Source organism: Salmo trutta, chromosome 15 (genome assembly GCF_901001165.1).
Source record: "Salmo trutta chromosome 15, fSalTru1.1, whole genome shotgun sequence".
In the NCBI taxonomy this organism is placed as follows: Eukaryota; Metazoa; Chordata; class Actinopteri; order Salmoniformes; family Salmonidae; genus Salmo; species Salmo trutta.
The window spans coordinates 65637059-65655156 of NC_042971.1; the positions used below are offsets into that span (position 1 = coordinate 65637059).

Here is an 18098-nt window from a genome sequence, read left to right on the forward strand (position 1 = left end):
ACACGACGCAACAACACAACACAACAACACAACACGACAACACGACGCGACACAACATGACAACACGACGCAACACAACACAACAACACGACGCAACAACACAACATGACAAGACGAAGCGACACAACATGACGCATCACAACACAACATGACAACACAAAATGACACAACACAAAATGACACAACACAAAATGACAACACATCAACACAACACAACAAAAACAACAACAACAGCATGTTGCTTCATGTCTCAGTTCTCTTCTAGTTGTTTATAGAGTTATTTGTCTTTTCAGGTATTTCTCAACAACACAAGTATCTAGCCCAGGACTGTCTACTGTCTACAACACAAGTATCTAGCCCAGGACTGTCTACTGTCTGCAACACAAGTATCTAGCCCAGGACTGTCTACTGTCTACAACACAAGTATCTAGCCCAGGACTGTCTACTGTCTACAACACAAGTATCTAGCCCAGGACTGTCTACAACACAAGTATCTAGCCCAGGACTGTCTACTGTCTACAACACAAGTATCTAGCCCAGGACTGTCTATTGTCTACAACACAAGTATCTAGCCCAGGACTGTCTACTGTCTACAACACAAGTATCTAGCCCAGGACTGTCTACAACACAAGTATCTAGCCCAGGACTGTCTACTGTCTACAACACAAGTATCTAGCCCAGGACTGTCTACTGTCTACAACACAAGTATCTAGCCCAGGACTGTCTACAACACAAGTATATAGCCCAGGACTGTCTACAACACAAGTATCTAGCCCAGGACTGTCTACTGTCTACAACACAAGTATCTAGCCCAGGACTGTCTACTGCCTACAACACAAGTATCTAGCCCAGGAATGTCTACTGTCTACAACACAAGTATCTAGCCCAGGACTGTCTACTGCCTACAACACAAGTATCTAGCCCAGGACTGTCTACTGTCTACAACACAAGTATCTAGCCCAGGACTGTCTACTGCCAACAACACAAGTATCTAGCCCAGGACTGTCTACAACACAAGTATCTAGCCCAGGACTGTCTACAACACAAGTATCTAGCCCAGGACTGTCTACTGTCTACAACACAAGTATCTAGCCCAGGACTGTCTACAACACAAGTATCTAGCCCAGGACTGTCTACAACACAAGTATCTAGCCCAGGACTGTCTACTGTCTACAACACAAGTATCTAGCCCAGGACTGTCTACAACACAAGTATCTAGCCCAGGACTGTCTACTGTCTACAACACAAGTATCTAGCCCAGGACTGTCTACTGTCTACAACACAAGTATCTAGCCCAGGACTGTCTACTGTCTACAACACAAGTACCTAGCCCAGGACTGTCTACTGTCTACAACACAAGTATCTAGCCCAGGACTGTCTACAACACAAGTATCTAGCCCAGGACTGTCTACAACACAAGTATCTAGCCCAGGACTGTCTACTGTCTACAACACAAGTATCTAGCCCAGGACTGTCTACAACACAAGTATCTAGCCCAGGACTGTCTACTGTCTACAACACAAGTATCTATCCCAGGACTGTCTACTGTCTACAACACAAGTATCTAGCCCAGGACTGTCTACTGCCTACAACACAAGTATCTAGCCCAGGACTGTCTACTGTCTACAACACAAGTATCTAGCCCAGGACTGTCTACTGCCTACAACACAAGTATCTAGCCCAGGACTGTCTACTGTCTACAACACAAGTATCTAGCCCAGGACTGTCTACAACACAAGTATCTAGCCCAGGACTGTCTACTGTCTACAACACAAGTATCTAGCCCAGGACTGTCTACAACACAAGTATCTAGCCCAGGACTGTCTACAGTCTACAACACAAGTATCTAACCCAGGACTGTCTACTGCCTACAACACAAGTATCTAGCCCAGGACTGTCTACTGTCTACAACACAAGTATCTAACCCAGGACTGTCTACTGTCTACAACACAAGTATCTAGCCCAGGACTGTCTACAACACAAGTATCTAGCCCAGGACTGTCTACTGCCTACAACACAAGTATCTAACCCAGGACTGTCTACTGCCAACAACACAAGCATCTTGCCCAGGACTGTCTACTGTCTACAACACAAGTATCTAGCCCAGAACTGTCTACTGCCAACAACACAAGTATCTAGCCCAGGACTGTCTACTGCCTACAACACAAGTATCTAGCCCAGGACTGTCTACTGTCTACAACACAAGTATCTAGCCCAGGACTGTCTACTGTCTACAACACAAGTATCTAGCCCAGGACTGTCTACTGCCTACAACACAAGTATCTAGCCCATGACTGTCTACTGTCTACAACACAAGTATCTAGCCCAGGACTGTCTACTGTCTACAACACAAGTATCTAGCCCAGGACTGTCTACTACCTACAACACAAGTATCTAGCCCAGGACTGCCAACAACACAAGTATCTAACCCAGGACTGTCTACAACACAAGTATCTAGCCCAGGACTGTCTACTGCCAACAACACAAGTATCTAGCCCAGGACTGTCTACTGCCAACAACACAAGTATCTAGCCCAGGACTGTTTACTGCCAACAACACAAGTATCTAGCCCAGGACTGTCTACTGCCAACAACACAAGTATCTAGCCCAGAACTGCCTACAACACAAGTATCTAGCCCAGGACTGTCTACAACACAAGTATCTAGCCCAGGACTGTCTACTGCCAACAACACAAGTATCTAGCCCAGGACTGTCTACTGCCAACAACACAAGTATCTAGCCCAGGACTGTCTACAACACAAGTATCTAGCCCAGGACTGTCTACAACACAACTATCTAGCCCAGGACTGTCTACTGTCTACAACACAAGTATCTAGCCCAGAACTGTCTACAACACAAGTATCTAGCCCAGGACTGTCTACTGCCTACAACACAAGTATCTAGCCCAGGACTGTCTACTGCCAACAACACAAGTATCTAGCCCAGGACTGTCTACTGCCAACAACACAAGTATCTAGCCCAGGACTGTCTACTGCCTACAACACAAGTATCTAGCCCAGGACTGTCTACAACACAAGTATCTAGCCCAGGACTGTCTACTGCCAACAACACAAGTATCTAGCCCAGGACTGTCTACTGCCAACAACACAAGTATCTAGCCCAGAACTGCCTACAACACAAGTATCTAGCCCAGGACTGTCTACAACACAAGTATCTAGCCCAGGACTGTCTACTGCCAACAACACAAGTATCTAGCCCAGGACTGTCTACTGCCAACAACACAAGTATCTAGCCCAGGACTGTCTACAACACAAGTATCTAGCCCAGGACTGTCTACTGCCTACAACACAAGTATCTAGCCCAGGACTGTCTACAACACAAGTATCTAGCCCAGAACTGCCTACAACACAAGTATCTAGCCCAGGACTGTCTACTGCCTACAACACAAGTATCTAGCCCAGGACTGTCTACTGCCAACAACACAAGTATCTAGCCCAGGACTGTCTACTGCCTACAACACAAGTATCTAGCCCAGGACTGTCTACAACACAAGTATCTAGCCCAGGACTGTCTACTGCCTACAACACAAGTATCTAGCCCAGGACTGTCTACAACACAAGTATCTAACCCAGGACTGTCTACTGCCAACAACACAAGTATCTATCCCAGGACTGTCTACTGTCTACAACACAAGTATCTAACCCAGAACTGTCTACAACACAAGTATCTAGCCCAGGACTGTCTACTGTCTACAACACAAGTATCTAACCCAGAACTGTCTACAACACAAGTATCTAGCCCAGGACTGTCTACTGCCAACAACAGAAACTGAAGAACAAGCCAAACATTGAGAATACCTAATATTATTTCTATACCTAGGTAATACATGTCCGTTGTTTAAAGCACCCTTATGAAAGTCTCAGTCAGAAATGAGAGAATAAACCCCGTATGGTGAAACCATATGTGGACCAGAGGCTTGTAGAATTATGAATTCTGAGTCTTCAGTTCAGCGGGGAGGCAGGTAGTCTAGTGGTTAGAGTGTAGAGGAGGCAGGTAGCCTAGTGGTTAGAGTGTAGGGGAGGCAGGTAGCCTAGTGGTTAGAGTGTAGGGGAGGCAGGTAGCCTAGTGGTTAGAGTGTAGGGGAGGCAGGTAGCCTAGTGGTTAGAGTGTAGAGGAGGCAGGTAGCCTAGTGGTTAGAGTGTAGAGGCGGCAGGTAGCCTAGTGGTTAGAGTGTAGGGGAGGCAGGTAGCCTAGTGGTTAGAGTGTTGGACTTGTAACCTTGAAGGTTGCAAAATCGAAATCCCTGAGCTGACAAGGTAAAAATCTGTCATTCTGCCCCTAAACAAGGCAGTTATTCATAGGCTGTCATTGAAAATAAGAATTTGTTCTTAACTGACTTGCCTAGTTAAATAAAATAAATTGTTCACTGGTAGGGGGGTCCTGTGTACTCTGGGCATTAATGACTCAAATGTATGAAATGAGTCAAAAGATTTGTTCTTTTGACTGAACGAGTCGAAAAGACCAGAGTCTGTAAAAAGAGCTGAACTTCCCACTTCACTTTAAAAAAGAAACTGAAGATGATAATGTTCCTGTCCCTGAAGAACACCAACACACTCACGATACAAGTGTCGGATACACACAGAAATAGTTCCCAACAGCTCCTGGTGGATCCAATTACCGACACCTTCGAACAGTAAATTGCTCTTGCAAAGAGAGGCTGTTTGCCCTGTTGCCACATCGCTGTCCAAAGCTGATTGTGTAACAACGATACAATACACCAGCTCTTATCTGTCCATGAGTATTTTAGCTTGGCCCTCATAGACACTTAACCAGCAATTATGGTTCACGTGGAACGTGCTGCCATGTGGAAGGTCTTCACACCTACCCCGAGATGTGTACACCAAAGTCCCATTGCTCAGGAGTGTCTCTTTAACGATATAGAGCCTGATGAAAAGATGACCTTGTCTAGTAAGATGGCGTCTGGTAGCACCCGGTAGGTACACAGACAGAGTCTAGACCAAACTCGGTCCTACACAGCTGATTCAAATTATCACAGCTTGAGCTTGTGGAGTGCTAGGGCAAAAAAACATGTCAGTGTAAAGTGTCTCTATGTCAGCCTCTATGTCAGCCTCTATGTCAGTCTCTATGTCAGTGTAAAGTGTCTCTATGTCAGTCTCTATGTCAGTCTCTATGTCAGTGTAAAGTGTCGCTATGTCAGTCTCTATGTCAGTCTCTATGTCAGTGTAAAGCGTCTCTATGTCAGTGTAAAGCGTCTCTATGTCAGTCTCTATGTCAGCGTAAAGCGTCTCTATGTCAGTCTCTATGTCAGTCTCTATGTCAGCGTAAAGTGTCTCTATGTCAGTCTCTATGTCAGCGTAAAGTGTCTCTATGTCAGTCTCTATGTCAGTCTCTATGTCAGTGTAAAGTGTCTCTATGTCAGTCTCTATGTGAGTGTAAAGCTTGTCTCTATGTCAGTGTAAAGCTAGTCTCTATGTCAGTGTAAAGCTGGTCTCTATGTGAGTGTAAAGCTTGTCTCTATGTCAGTGTAAAGCGTCTCTATGTGAGTGTAAAGCGTCTCTATGTCAGTGTAAAGCTAGTCTCTGTGTCAGTGTAAAGCTAGTCTCTATGTGAGTGTAAAGCTCAGTGTAAAGCTAGTCTCTATGTCAGTGTAAAGCGTCTCTATGTCAGTGTAAAGCGTCTCTATGTCAGTGTAAAGCGTCTCTATGTCAGTGTAAAGCTAGTCTCTATGTCAGTGTAAAGCTCAATGTAAAGCTAGTCTCTATGTCAGTGTGAAGTGTCTCTATGTCAGTCTCTATGTCAGTGTAAAGCTAGTCTCTATTTAGTAACCTTTCATCACTACCGTAATTTCCGGACTATTGAGCGCACCTGAAAATAAGCCGCACCCACTGAATTAAAAAAATATATATATTTTGAACATAAATAAGCCGCACATGTCTATAAGCCGCAGGTGCCTACCGGTACATTGAAACAAATGAACTTTACACAGGCTTTAACGAAACACGGCTTGTAACAAAAAATTAAAAATTAGCAGTAAACAGTAGCCTACCAAGAAAGTCATTGGTCACTATCTTCCTCCTCCTGTGCACTGAAACCACTGAAGTCATCTCCTTTCAAAAAAAATTGAAAGCGGGAAAAATCCATATATTAGCCGCGTCATTGTTTAAGCCGCGAGGTTCAAAGCCTGGGAAAAAAGTTGCGGCTTATAGTCCGGAAATTACGGTAATCATTCTTTCTATTACCATTCTCTCAGGTAGTTTTCAGTCTCCAGCATTTAAGAGATTATTAACTAATATGCCATTTAAAGGACTCTCCGGTTAACCCTGTCTTCTAGTTCATCTTTAACCCACACTGTAAATACCTGGATGGGTGTGGAACAGGGAGAGAGAGAGAGAGAGAGAGAGAGAGAGAGAGAGAGAGAGAGAGATCCCACCCCTAGGCCACAGCATAACCTCCAGTCTAACACTGCAGAGAGATCAGCTAGTTAGCTGCAACAGCTTTAAAACCAATACATCACAGAGGACATTGTTGTGTAATAACTCTTTTCCATCCTGTACCAGTCCCAGTAATTTAACCAATAACTCAATGACAATGCCAGTATTTTACATTGATGTTTAGAACAAGATATTGTCCGAAGAACAACTATTGATCCTGCTAGTACAGGAAAGTACACTCTTCAAAAAGGGTTCTTCGGCTGTCTCCGTAGGAGCACCCTTAAAGGGTTCTACGTGGAACCCAAAAAGGTTCTACATGGAACCCAAAAAGGGTACTTCAAAGGGTTATCCAATGGGGACAGCCGAAGAACTCTTTTAGGTTCTAGATAACACCTTTTTTCCCCCCTAAGGGCGTAGTATCAACACTCCAGTGACGGCAGGATTGCGTGATCAACAACACATTCCATTCCGTGTAGAAGATATGACATTAGTCCTCAACTAAGTCCGGAGTTTCCTCCTAAGGCTTTTCACTAACCACACCAACAACACCACAAACAACAACAACACAAACACCAACACCACCAACACCAACAAACACCACCACCAACAACAACACCACCAACACCACAAACAACAACACCACCAACACCACAAAAAACAACACCACCAACACCACAAACAACAACACCACCAACACCACAAACAACAACACCACCAACACCACAAACAACAACAACACCAACAACACCACCAACACCACAAACACCAACAAACAACAACAACACCACCAACACCAACAACACCACAAACAACAACACCAACAAACAACAACACCACCAACACCAACAAACAACAACACCACCAACACCAACAACACCACCAACACCAACAAACAACAACACCACCAACACCAACAACAACAACACAAACACCAGCAGCAACACAACATCTCACCTCTAAGAATGCTTCATAGACATACAGCCAGTCAGTTCTTCAGTATTAACCTGTCACTATGAACATACCTAAGATATACCACTGCCACTGTGACGTCAGGTTGGTTAGGGTTGGTTAGGGGAGGGCACACCTCCACCCTGTAGGGGAGTGGACTGGTGCTCTCTGAGGTGTTCTGCTCTAACTATGACTCATCTCTGTGGTATTTATATTTATCTCTGTGATATTCTGAAACTGCAACCTATTTCCCTACATAGTGCACTACATTTGATCAGATCTAATGGGCGTTGGTCTAAAGTAGCGCACTACATTTGATCAGAGCTAATGGGCCCTGGTCTAAAGGCTCCTGAACCCTGACCTGAGGCTCCTGAACCCTGACCTGAGGCTCCTGAACTCTGACCCTACTCCCTGAGGCTCCTTTGGGGGGGGGGGGGGGGGGGTAGCCTAATGGGGCGGCAGGGTAGCCTAATGGTTAGAGCGTTGGACTCGTAACCGAAAAGGTTGCAAGTTAAAATCCCTGAGCTGACAAGGTACAAATCTGTTGTTCTGCCCCTGAACAAGGCAGTTAACCCATTGTTCCTAGGCCGTCATTGAAAATAAGAATTTGTTCTTAACTGACTTGCTTAGTTAAATAAATGTGAAATAAATAAAAACTAGTGCCATACTCAAGGTCACGTCGACAGATTTTTCACCTAGTCGTCTCTGAGAATTGAACCAACAACTTTTTGTTTACTGGCCCAACTCTCCCTACTAGCTCTACTGAGAGAAAAACAAAATGGCTTTCCTCTGGATGAACTATATGGAACCATGGTAACAGAGTTTAATGAAGCAATGAAGGCATGGGGAGATCACAGCACGGAGAGGGGCATCGTTCAGGTTTATCATTAAACAGGTGCTGCTAAGGAACCACTCCCTCACACACAGCAGTGGACATCAGCCCCTTGATAAGATTAAACACTTCAACCAATGGACAGCGCACGCCACTCTCACTTCAAGACTATGGCTATCTATGTGCCGGTATGATAGCTAGAGAGGTAATCGTTTTTTTTTTTTTTATAGTATCTTTGAGACTCAAAAAAAAAACATAAGTAATGACGTAGTGTCAAACACAGTTCACATCTTAACAATCAGAGGGGAAATCCAATCCTCTTCACTGGATCCAATCCAAACGTCCTTTTATGGGAAATCTGGTCTGTTATATGAAATCAGATGAAGGATTGGTTGTTGACTCCCAGTGAAAAGCTGCTGCTAATAGTTTGGGACATTTTGTAGTGACACTATAACAGGACAACTATTTCTCTTCATTAAAAGCCAAACAAACAAACAAACAACCAAACAAAAGATGGGGCAGAAATCAGTAGAGTCAAGAGTCTATTCCCTAACAAGTGCAGACACACGATTACAAAGCTGAGAACTCCACGGACAGTTTCATGTTCAGGGGTGTTGCTATTTTGTTGAAGTCTTTAAAGATGTAGATCCTGAGGAAAGATGACGTTGTCTAGTAAGATGGCATTGGATAGCACTCTCTAGTTACACAGAGAGACACATGGCAGAGTCTAGACTCTCTAGATCTAGACTCTAGTGCTTTTAGATCTAGTGCTTTTAGTATGTGTAGATGATGCCAGGTCTCAGGTCTGTGCAGGGTTTGGCACTATTACCTTCTTCCTGTCCTCTTTCTCCTCCCCCCCCCCCATCCTCCACTCCTCTACCCAAACTTCAACTCAGAAGAGCTGTCAGAGTTTCCCACCAACTTGCGGTTTCTCAGCGTGGACACTAGTATAACTAGAATACTACCACCAAACACTTACTCAAACCAGCTTAATCCGTAATAAGCAATTGATGACCATATTTTGAAGGGACGGTAACTTCTTTCAGATGCCAAATTGGTCCCTCAAGGAACTGAAGAACATGACAAAAAACATCTGAAGGCAATGTCAAGATGATGAAATACAGAAATAGACTCCAAATAGAAGAAGCATACGGCCTACACATTTCTCACAACTATAAAACAAACACAGAGCACATGTGTTTGGCTTGGAAATACTAGAGAGACGTTTGATGAGTTGTCTATACCGTTATTACCACACCTATCATTACCATCGCATTGCAATGAAGTCTGTGAAATGAGCAAAACCTGTTCTGAAGTGAGTTAAACCTACATACAGAACGTTCAACAGCGAAACTCAAACCCATCCACTTGTCATGGCCAGAAGCAAGGAAAGAAACCTAAGACAGGCAGTGTTAGAGATCTTTATTAAGGGCCCTATGTCCCTCCAGGAACCATGACGATTAAGGGCCCTATGACCCTCCAGGAACCATGACGATTAAGGGCTCTATGTTCCTCCAGGAACCATGACAATTAAGGGCCCTATGTCCCTCCAGGAACCATGACGATTAAGTAAATAACAAAATAAGTATGTTCAAAGTGTACAAGAAACAATTTGAGGGAGGTGTGGTTCAAACTCATTCTCTACATACCAGCCGACACCCTCATTCTCTACATACCAGCCCAGCAGACAGAGAGATGGTTGATGAGTTGTCTATACCGTTATTACCACCCCTATCATTACCATCGCATTGCAATGAAGTCTGCGAAATTAGCAAAACCGGTTCTGAAGTGAGTTAAACCTACATACAGTACGTTCAAAAGTGTAACAGCGAAACTCAAACCCATCCACTTGTCATGGCCAGAAGCAAGGAAAGAAACCTAAGACAGGCAGTGTTAGAGATCTTTATTAAGGGCCCTATGTTCCTCCAGGAACCATGACGATTAAGGGCCCTATGTTCCTCCAGGAACCATGACGATTAAGGGCCCTACGTCCCTCCAGGAACCATGACGATTAAGGGCCCTATGTCCCTCCAGGAACCATGACGATTAAGGGCCCTATGTTCCTTCAGGAACCATGACGATTAAGGGCCCTATGTCCCTCCAGGAACCATGACGATTAAGGGCCCTATATTCCTCCAGGAACCATGACGATTAAGGGCCCTATGTCCCTCCAGGAACCATGACGATTAAGGGCCCTATGTCCCTCCAGGAACCATGACGATTAAGGGCCCTATGTCCCTCCAGGAACCATGACGATTAAGGGCCCTATGACCCTCCAGGAACCATGACGATTAAGGGCCCTATGTCCCTCCAGGAACCATGACGATTAAGGGCACTATGTTCCTCCAGGAACCATGACGATTAAGGGCCCTATGTCCCTCCAGGAACCATGACGATTAAGGGCCCTATGTTCCTTCAGGAACCATGACGATTAAGGACCCTATGTCCCTCCAGGAACCATGACGATTAAGGGCCCTATGTCCATTCAGGAACCATGACGATTAAGGGCACTATGTTCCTTCAGGAACCATGACGATTAAGGGCCCTATGTCCCTCCAGGAACCATGACGATTAAGGGCCCTATGTCCCTCCAGGAACCATGACGATTAAGGGCCCTATGTCCCTCCAGGAACCATGACGATTAAGGGCCCTATGTCCCTTCAGGAACCATGACGATTAAGGGCCCTATGACCCTCCAGGAACCATGACGATTAAGGGCCCTATGTCCCTCCAGGAACCATGACGATTAAGGGCCCTATGACCCTCCAGGAACCATGACGATTAAGGGCTCTATGTTCCTCCAGGAACCATGACAATTAAGGGCCCTATGTCCCTCCAGGAACCATGACGATTAAGTAAATAAGAAAATAAGTATGTTCAAAGTGTACAAGAAACTATTTGAGGGAGGTGTGGTTCAAACTCATTCTCTACATACCAGCCGACACCCTCATTCTCTACATACCAGCCCAGCAGACAGAGAGATGGTTGATGAGTTGTCTATACCGTTATTACCACCCCTATCATTACCATCGCATTGCAATGAAGTCTGTGAAATTAGCAAAACCGGTTCTGAAGTGAGTTAAACCTACATACAGTACGTTCAAAAGTGTAACAGCGAAACTCAAACCCATCCACTTGTCATGGCCAGAAGCAAGGAAAGAAACCTAAGACAGGCAGTGTTAGAGATCTTTATTAAGGGCCCTATGTCCCTCCAGGAACCATGACGATTAAGGGCCCTATGTTCCTCCAGGAACCATGACGATTAAGGGCCCTATGTTCCTCCAGGAACCATGACGATTAAGGGCCCTATGACCCTCCAGGAAGCATGACGATTAAGGGCCCTATGTCCCTCCAGGAACCATGACGATAAAGGGCCCTATGACCCTCCAGGAACCATGACGATTAAGGGCCCTATGTCCCTTCAGGAACCATGACGATTAAGGGCTCTATGTTCCTCCAGGAACCATGACAATTAAGGGCCCTATGTCCCTCCAGGAACCATGACGATTAAGGGCCCTATGTCCATTCAGGAACCATGACGATTAAGGGCCCTATGTCCCTTCAGGAACCATGCAGCTGACACCCTCATTCTCTACAGACCAGCTGACACCCTCCTTCTCTACAGACCAGCTGACACCCTCATTCTCTACAGACCAGACCAGCTGACACCCTCCTTCTCTACAGACCAGCTGACACCCTCCTCTACAGACCAGACCAGCTGACACCCTCCTTCTCTACAGACCAGCTGACACCCTCCTTCTCTACAGACCAGACCAGCTGACACCCTCCTTCTCTACAGACCAGACCAGCTGACACCCTCCTTCTCTACAGACCAGCAGACACCCTCATTCTCTACAGAAACACAGAAACTGCCAAAAATAGTTTTTATTCAATGAATTGTGTCCACCCGCACAAGGGTGAAAGTAGTGCACCATATAGGGAATAGGGTGGCATTTGGAACGTAGGACACATACACAGCACTGTGACTGTTCACAGGAAGGACCAATTCATCGCTGAGTTGGTGATTGGCACACGGTGGATTCTATGGTAGTGTTGTGCACATGCCAGTGATGCCACACTATAGTTAGTTGGCATTATGAACGGTTACCCGTGTGTTCCTTTGTGTCACCCAACACACAATGGCTGTTGGGATTTCTGGACAAAGAAATGGAGGAGGTTTGAAGGGTGAGCAGAACAAATTAAATTTATAGAAGAAAACGACATCAGTTGTCATGGTACAACACACCTGCGCTAATTCCACCAAGTCTATTTCACTGTTATTGTACACTTAAAACCACAGGAGGTTGGTGGCACTTTCATTTGGGAGGACGGGCTCGTGGTAATGGCCGGAGCGGAGTCAGTGGAATGGTATCAAATACATCAAACACGGTTGGTTTCCATGGTTTCATCGTTATGGTCCGTCCTCCTTCTCAGCAGCCTCCACTGACTGAAACATGGAATTCCTCTGAACAAGGTGATATTTATGTTTGTGGTTTTATTCCTCAAATGCTTACAACAGTGCACTTCATGTAAAGAATAGACACCATTGACTGACTGGAGAACAAAAGGATCCTTTGAGAACCAGCCCTTGTTTCCCCAGGTGTTCCGTTTTGACAAACACAAAGTTTTTTAGGTTAAATACGGGAGTCCTACCAGCTCTCAGTCTAACGTCAGAATTAGATGTTTATCCATGTTTCTCAAACGTCAAATTTCAGAGTTTTTCCAAACGTCAAATGTTGAAGCGTTTAAGTTCAAATTCAGGCATTAAATCCAAATTCTTAAGGTTAGTTAGACATTAACTCTGAATGGTTAAGGTAAGGGCTAAGGTTTGGGATTTGGCTTAAAACAAAAAATATCAGAAACAACTTTCTATTGCTGGATTTGAACAGACAACCTTTGGAATCAGCAGCAGATGCTTATACCCATCCACTATCCCTGTCCACAACGCCCTAGAGCCACACCGCCCTAGAGCCACACCGCCCTAGAGCCACAACGCCCTAGCACCACAACGCCCTAGAGCCACACCGCCCTAGAGCCACAACGCCCTACAGCCACAGCGCCACAACGCCCAAGAGCCACAACGCCACAACGCCCTAGAGCCACACCGCCCTAGCGCCACACCGCCCTAGCGCCACAACGCCCTAGCGCCACACCGCCCTAGAGCCACAACGCCCTAGCGCCACACCGCCCTAGAGCCACACCGCCCTAGCGCCTCAACGCCCTAGCGCCACAACGCTTTAGAGCCACACCGCCCTAGCGCCACAGTGCCCTAGCGCCACAACGCCCTAGCGCCTCAACGCCCTAGAGCCACAGCGCCCTAGCGCCACAGCGCCCTAGCGCCACAGCGCCCTAGAGCCACACCGCCCTAGCGCCACAACGCCCTAGCAAAACCCCAAACCTACATGAAGGTAACAACACTCAATGTTGCCCCTAGTGGCCAGTTTCCACGTCATTTCCTGACTTCCTCAGACATGGATGGACATACCGACTTGCATCACGGGTGGCCTGGCTGGGGAGTCAACCCAACACTACCTCACAGGTGATGACGTGATCATGGAGCAAGTTTCTCTCTCCCTCCCTTCTCTCTCTTTCTCCTCCCCCCTTTTCTCTCTCTCTCTCTCTCTCGTGGGACTGTTTGTGTTTGCATAGTGCGAAGAGTTGAATCATCTAAACCTTGAATAATCACATAAATCTGATCACATAAATCTGATCACATAAATCTGATCACATAAATCTGATCTATGGTAATGTAGGTAGGTATGGGGAGGAGGGGGGAGTGTTAGCTATATGAAAACTAAACACACAGGTTTAGATGGCAGGGTGGGCTGCTGTGTGAATGGAATAGACCAGGATTATGGTCCTACTGATCTGTTTTACTCATTAACAGGGTTTATAGATGGACCAGGATTATGGTCCTACTGATCTGTTTTACTCATTAACAGGGTTTATAGATGGACCAGGATTAGGGGTCGTACTGATCTGTTTTACTCATTAACAGGGTTTATAGATGGACCAGGATTATGGTCCTACTGATCTGTTTTACTCATTAACAGGGTTTATGAAAACCACAAACGAGTCATCGTTTAGTATCTTCACTTCTTCAGGAATCAACACAGCCTTAACAAATTATTCTCACCATACACTGTATCTCAGCATTAGCTTGGAAAACAATGGCACGGAGCTTTGGATTACCATATGGTTTACATTTACATTTTAGTCATTTAGCAGACGCTCTTATCCAGAGCAACTTACGGTAGTGAATGCATATATTTCATACATTTTTTTTTTTCGTACTGGTCCCCCGTGGGAATCAAACCCACAACCCTGGCGTTGCAAACAACATGCTCTACCAACTGAGCCACAGGGGACCGGTTCTCCTGAAATACAGTTACAGCCACTACCTCTCCAAGGTGTTACCGTGTGACCTGTACAGACCCACGGTAGCCTTGTCTGGAGCCTGTTCTACTCCAACATGCCTTTACTGACACAGTCTGAAAGTATGTATTGTACAACTATTAATGAACATCTCAACTAAAATAACAATGGCCGAGGGGGCCACTCCCTTTCAACATGCTAACAACATTTCAAGGAAATGAGTGAGGGACACCACACTGGTAGAGGAGCGAGTTTAGCAGTAGGAGCTCTCTGAGAAACAAGTCCTATTCAAGTCCTACTGGTCCGTCTACTTCCTGCCTTCATTGGGCGAAAGAACAATGCAACAATAATAAAACATTAGGACAGACAGGCAGGCAGGCAGACAGACAGACAGACAGACAGACAGACAGACAGACAGAAGGCTGTTGTCCCTCCCGTAGACTGGCAGAAGACACTACTGCTGTCTGTTACAATACCGAGAAGACACTACTACTGTCTGTTACAATACCGAGAAGACACTACTACTGTCTGTTACAATACCGAGAAGACACTACTACATGTCTGTTACAATACCGAGAAGACACTACTGCTGTCTGTTACAATACCGAGAAGACACTACTACTGTCTGTTACAATACCGAGAAGACACTACTGCTGTCTGTTACAATACCGAGAAGACACTACTGCTGTCTGTTACAATACCGAGAAGACACTACTACTGTCTGTTACAATACCGAGAAGACACTACTACTGTCTGTTACAATACCGAGAAGACACTACTACTGTCTGTTACAATACCGAGAAGACACTACTGCTGTCTGTTACAATACCGAGAAGACACTACTGCTGTCTGTTACAATACCGAGAAGACACTACTGCTGTCTGTTACAATACCGAGAAGACACTACTGCTGTCTGTTACAATACCGAGAAGACACTACTGCATGTCTATTACAATACCGAGAAGTATCCGATATGAACAACTGTCTCTCTTTGAGCTGTACCTCTCTTTGAAGGGTAACATCTCCAGGACTACTGTATTATGTATGAAACACTGTAGTGATGACATGTAGGAAGGTAGCCTAGTGGTCAGAGCGTTGGGCCAGTAACCAAAAAGTTGCTTGGATTGAATCTCTGAGCTGACAAGGTAAAAACCTGTCGTTCTACCCCTGAACAAGGCAGTTAACCCACTGTTCCCTGGTAGGCCGTCACTGTAATTAAAAAGTTGTTCTTAACTGACTTGACTAGTTAAATAAATGTAATAATAACATTTGATGTTATATAATGTGTAATAATTTAAGGATGTTTTGTATCCATGTGACCTATCTGGCTATACTGCACATAGAGAATTACCTGTGTTAGCCAATCAGAACTGTGTTAGCCAATCAGAACTGTGTTAGCCAATCAGAACTGTGTTAGCCAATCAGAACTGTGTTAGCTAATCAGAACTGTGTTAGCCAATCAGAACTGTGTTAGCCAATCAGAACTGTGTTAGCCAATCAGAACTGTGTTAGCCAATCAGAACTGTGTTAGCCAATCAGCACTGTGTTAGCCAATCAGAACTGTGTTAGCCAATCAGCACTGTGTTAGCCAATCAGAACTGCATTAGCCAATCAGCACTGTGTTAGCCAATCAGAACTGTGTTAGCCAATCAGAACTGCGTTAGCCAATCAGAACTGCGTTAGCCAATCAGAACTGCGTTAGCCAATCAGAACTGCGTTAGCCAATCAGCACTGCGTTAGCTAATCAGAACTGTGTTAGCCAATCAGCACTGTGTTAGCCAATCAGAACTGTGTTAGCCAATCAGAACTGTGTTAACCAATTAGCACTGCGTTAGCCAATCAGCACTGCGTTAGCCAATCAGTACTGCGTTAGCCAATCAGAACTGTGTTAGCCAATCAGCACTGTGTTAGCTAATCAGCACTGTGTTAACCAAGTAGCACTGTGTTAACCAAGCAGCACTGTGTTAACCAAGTAGCACTGTGTTAGCCAAGCAGCACTGTGTTAACCAAGCAGCACTGTGTTAACCAAGTAGCACTGTGTTAGCCAAGCAGCACTGTGTTAACCAAGCAGCACTGTGTTAGCCAAGCAGCACTGTGTTAACCAAGCAGCACTGTGTTAACCAAGCAGCACTGTGTTAACCAAACAGCACTGTGTTAACCAAGCAGCACTGTGTTAACCAAGCTGCACTGTTAGCCAAGCAGCACTGTGTTAACTAAGCAGTGCCTTTAAATGTGTTTTCATCAGATGATCTTTATTCTAGCTGGTCTATTAGTCAAGGCATTGTGTTATCACTGAGTGCAGAGTACAAGCTATCTAAGAACAAACATGATGACATGACCATAAGGTAACGCTACTGGGTTTATAAGAGCGGATATCGACTCCGCAGCTCGTTTATACTTCTGGAGCACAGTCGATAGCGCGCTGGACTTCGGGCTAGAAGGTCGAGGGTTCGAGACCTGCTCCCTGCCTATTTCACTACAATACTAATACCCAGGAGCCAAAGACCTACTACACTACATGACAGGCTGAAGTTCATCATGTAACGCTTAGGGCTATACTTATTAAACAAATGCGCTATTGTCGGAGGCTGACGCCAAGGTAAAAGTTGTTATACATTACACATGTCTGGAATGTCAAAACTTCAGTTCTTGTTATAAGCTGGTAAAATCTTATTGATATTTGTAATAACACCACGTTGCGTGCGACAGTATACTTTTTGATACAAGCGGAAAGTTCTTTATCGGTTTAAATAATAGACCATTTTGCGGTCAGAAGAATGGGTTCGTGACATACCTTTTCGTTTACGGTGACAGCGTGCGCGCTCAAGTTGAGAAGTAAATGGAATCGTCGCGGTGCTTCGGGATCAGTTTGACTTGTGGGTGTTACCGGCAGAACCGGGGCAAGAGGACGAAGGCGTTCTCTGACACACCTGACGCACACGGGAGAGAATAGACTTGTTATTCTTCATATGGAATTTGTCATAATGTGGTGTGTACAGTAGGTTTAGACTAGGTGACGTTAATCTCAAGCATGTCGACATAAAAAAAATAATTCATCATCCAAATTAATTCCCCTTGAGGTATTTGGGGAAGTTGCTGTGCCCTTCTCAAGGCCTCCCTCCCACAGAAAAAGTGTTGTTTCTCAAAACCATGTTTGGAAATCTGGCTTGTCTCACGGACTTGAGCTATTCCAGGAATGCAAGTATTACTGATGTTCCGATTGACTTGGATCTTAGTTATTTTTTTGGGATTTAAATTCACAGGATTCTCCAATAGTACATTATATGGAATACATATGCAGCGGAGTAAAGTAATTAAGTAAAAATACTTTATAGTACTACTTAAGTGGTATCTCTTCTATTTATATTTATAGTTTACTTTTACTTCACTACATTACTAAATAAAAGTATGTACTTTTTACTCCATACCTTTTACCTGACACAAAATGTTTTATGCTTAGCAGGACAGGAAAATTGTCCAATTCACGCACTTATATCAAGAGAACATCCCTGGTCATCCCTACTGCCTCT

At 44.9% G+C, this 18098-nt stretch overlaps 1 protein-coding gene across 4 annotated transcripts in view; it reads right to left on the reverse strand.

Annotated features, from left to right (window-relative positions):
- The window catches only part of LOC115149555 (cingulin-like protein 1), a 68553-nt gene extending 50995 nt beyond the window's left edge, over positions 1–17558 (reverse strand). Inside the window, exon 1 of one of the 4 annotated variants that reach the window (XM_029692512.1) lies at positions 17363–17558. The gene's annotated coding sequence lies outside the window, so the exon portion shown is untranslated. Of the gene's footprint in view, positions 1–7367; positions 7426–17362 lie in introns of those variants that run through there. The other 3 variants (XM_029692510.1, XM_029692513.1, XM_029692511.1) reach the window with 3 other exon arrangements.
- Between the last annotated feature and the right edge of the window lie 540 nt (positions 17559–18098).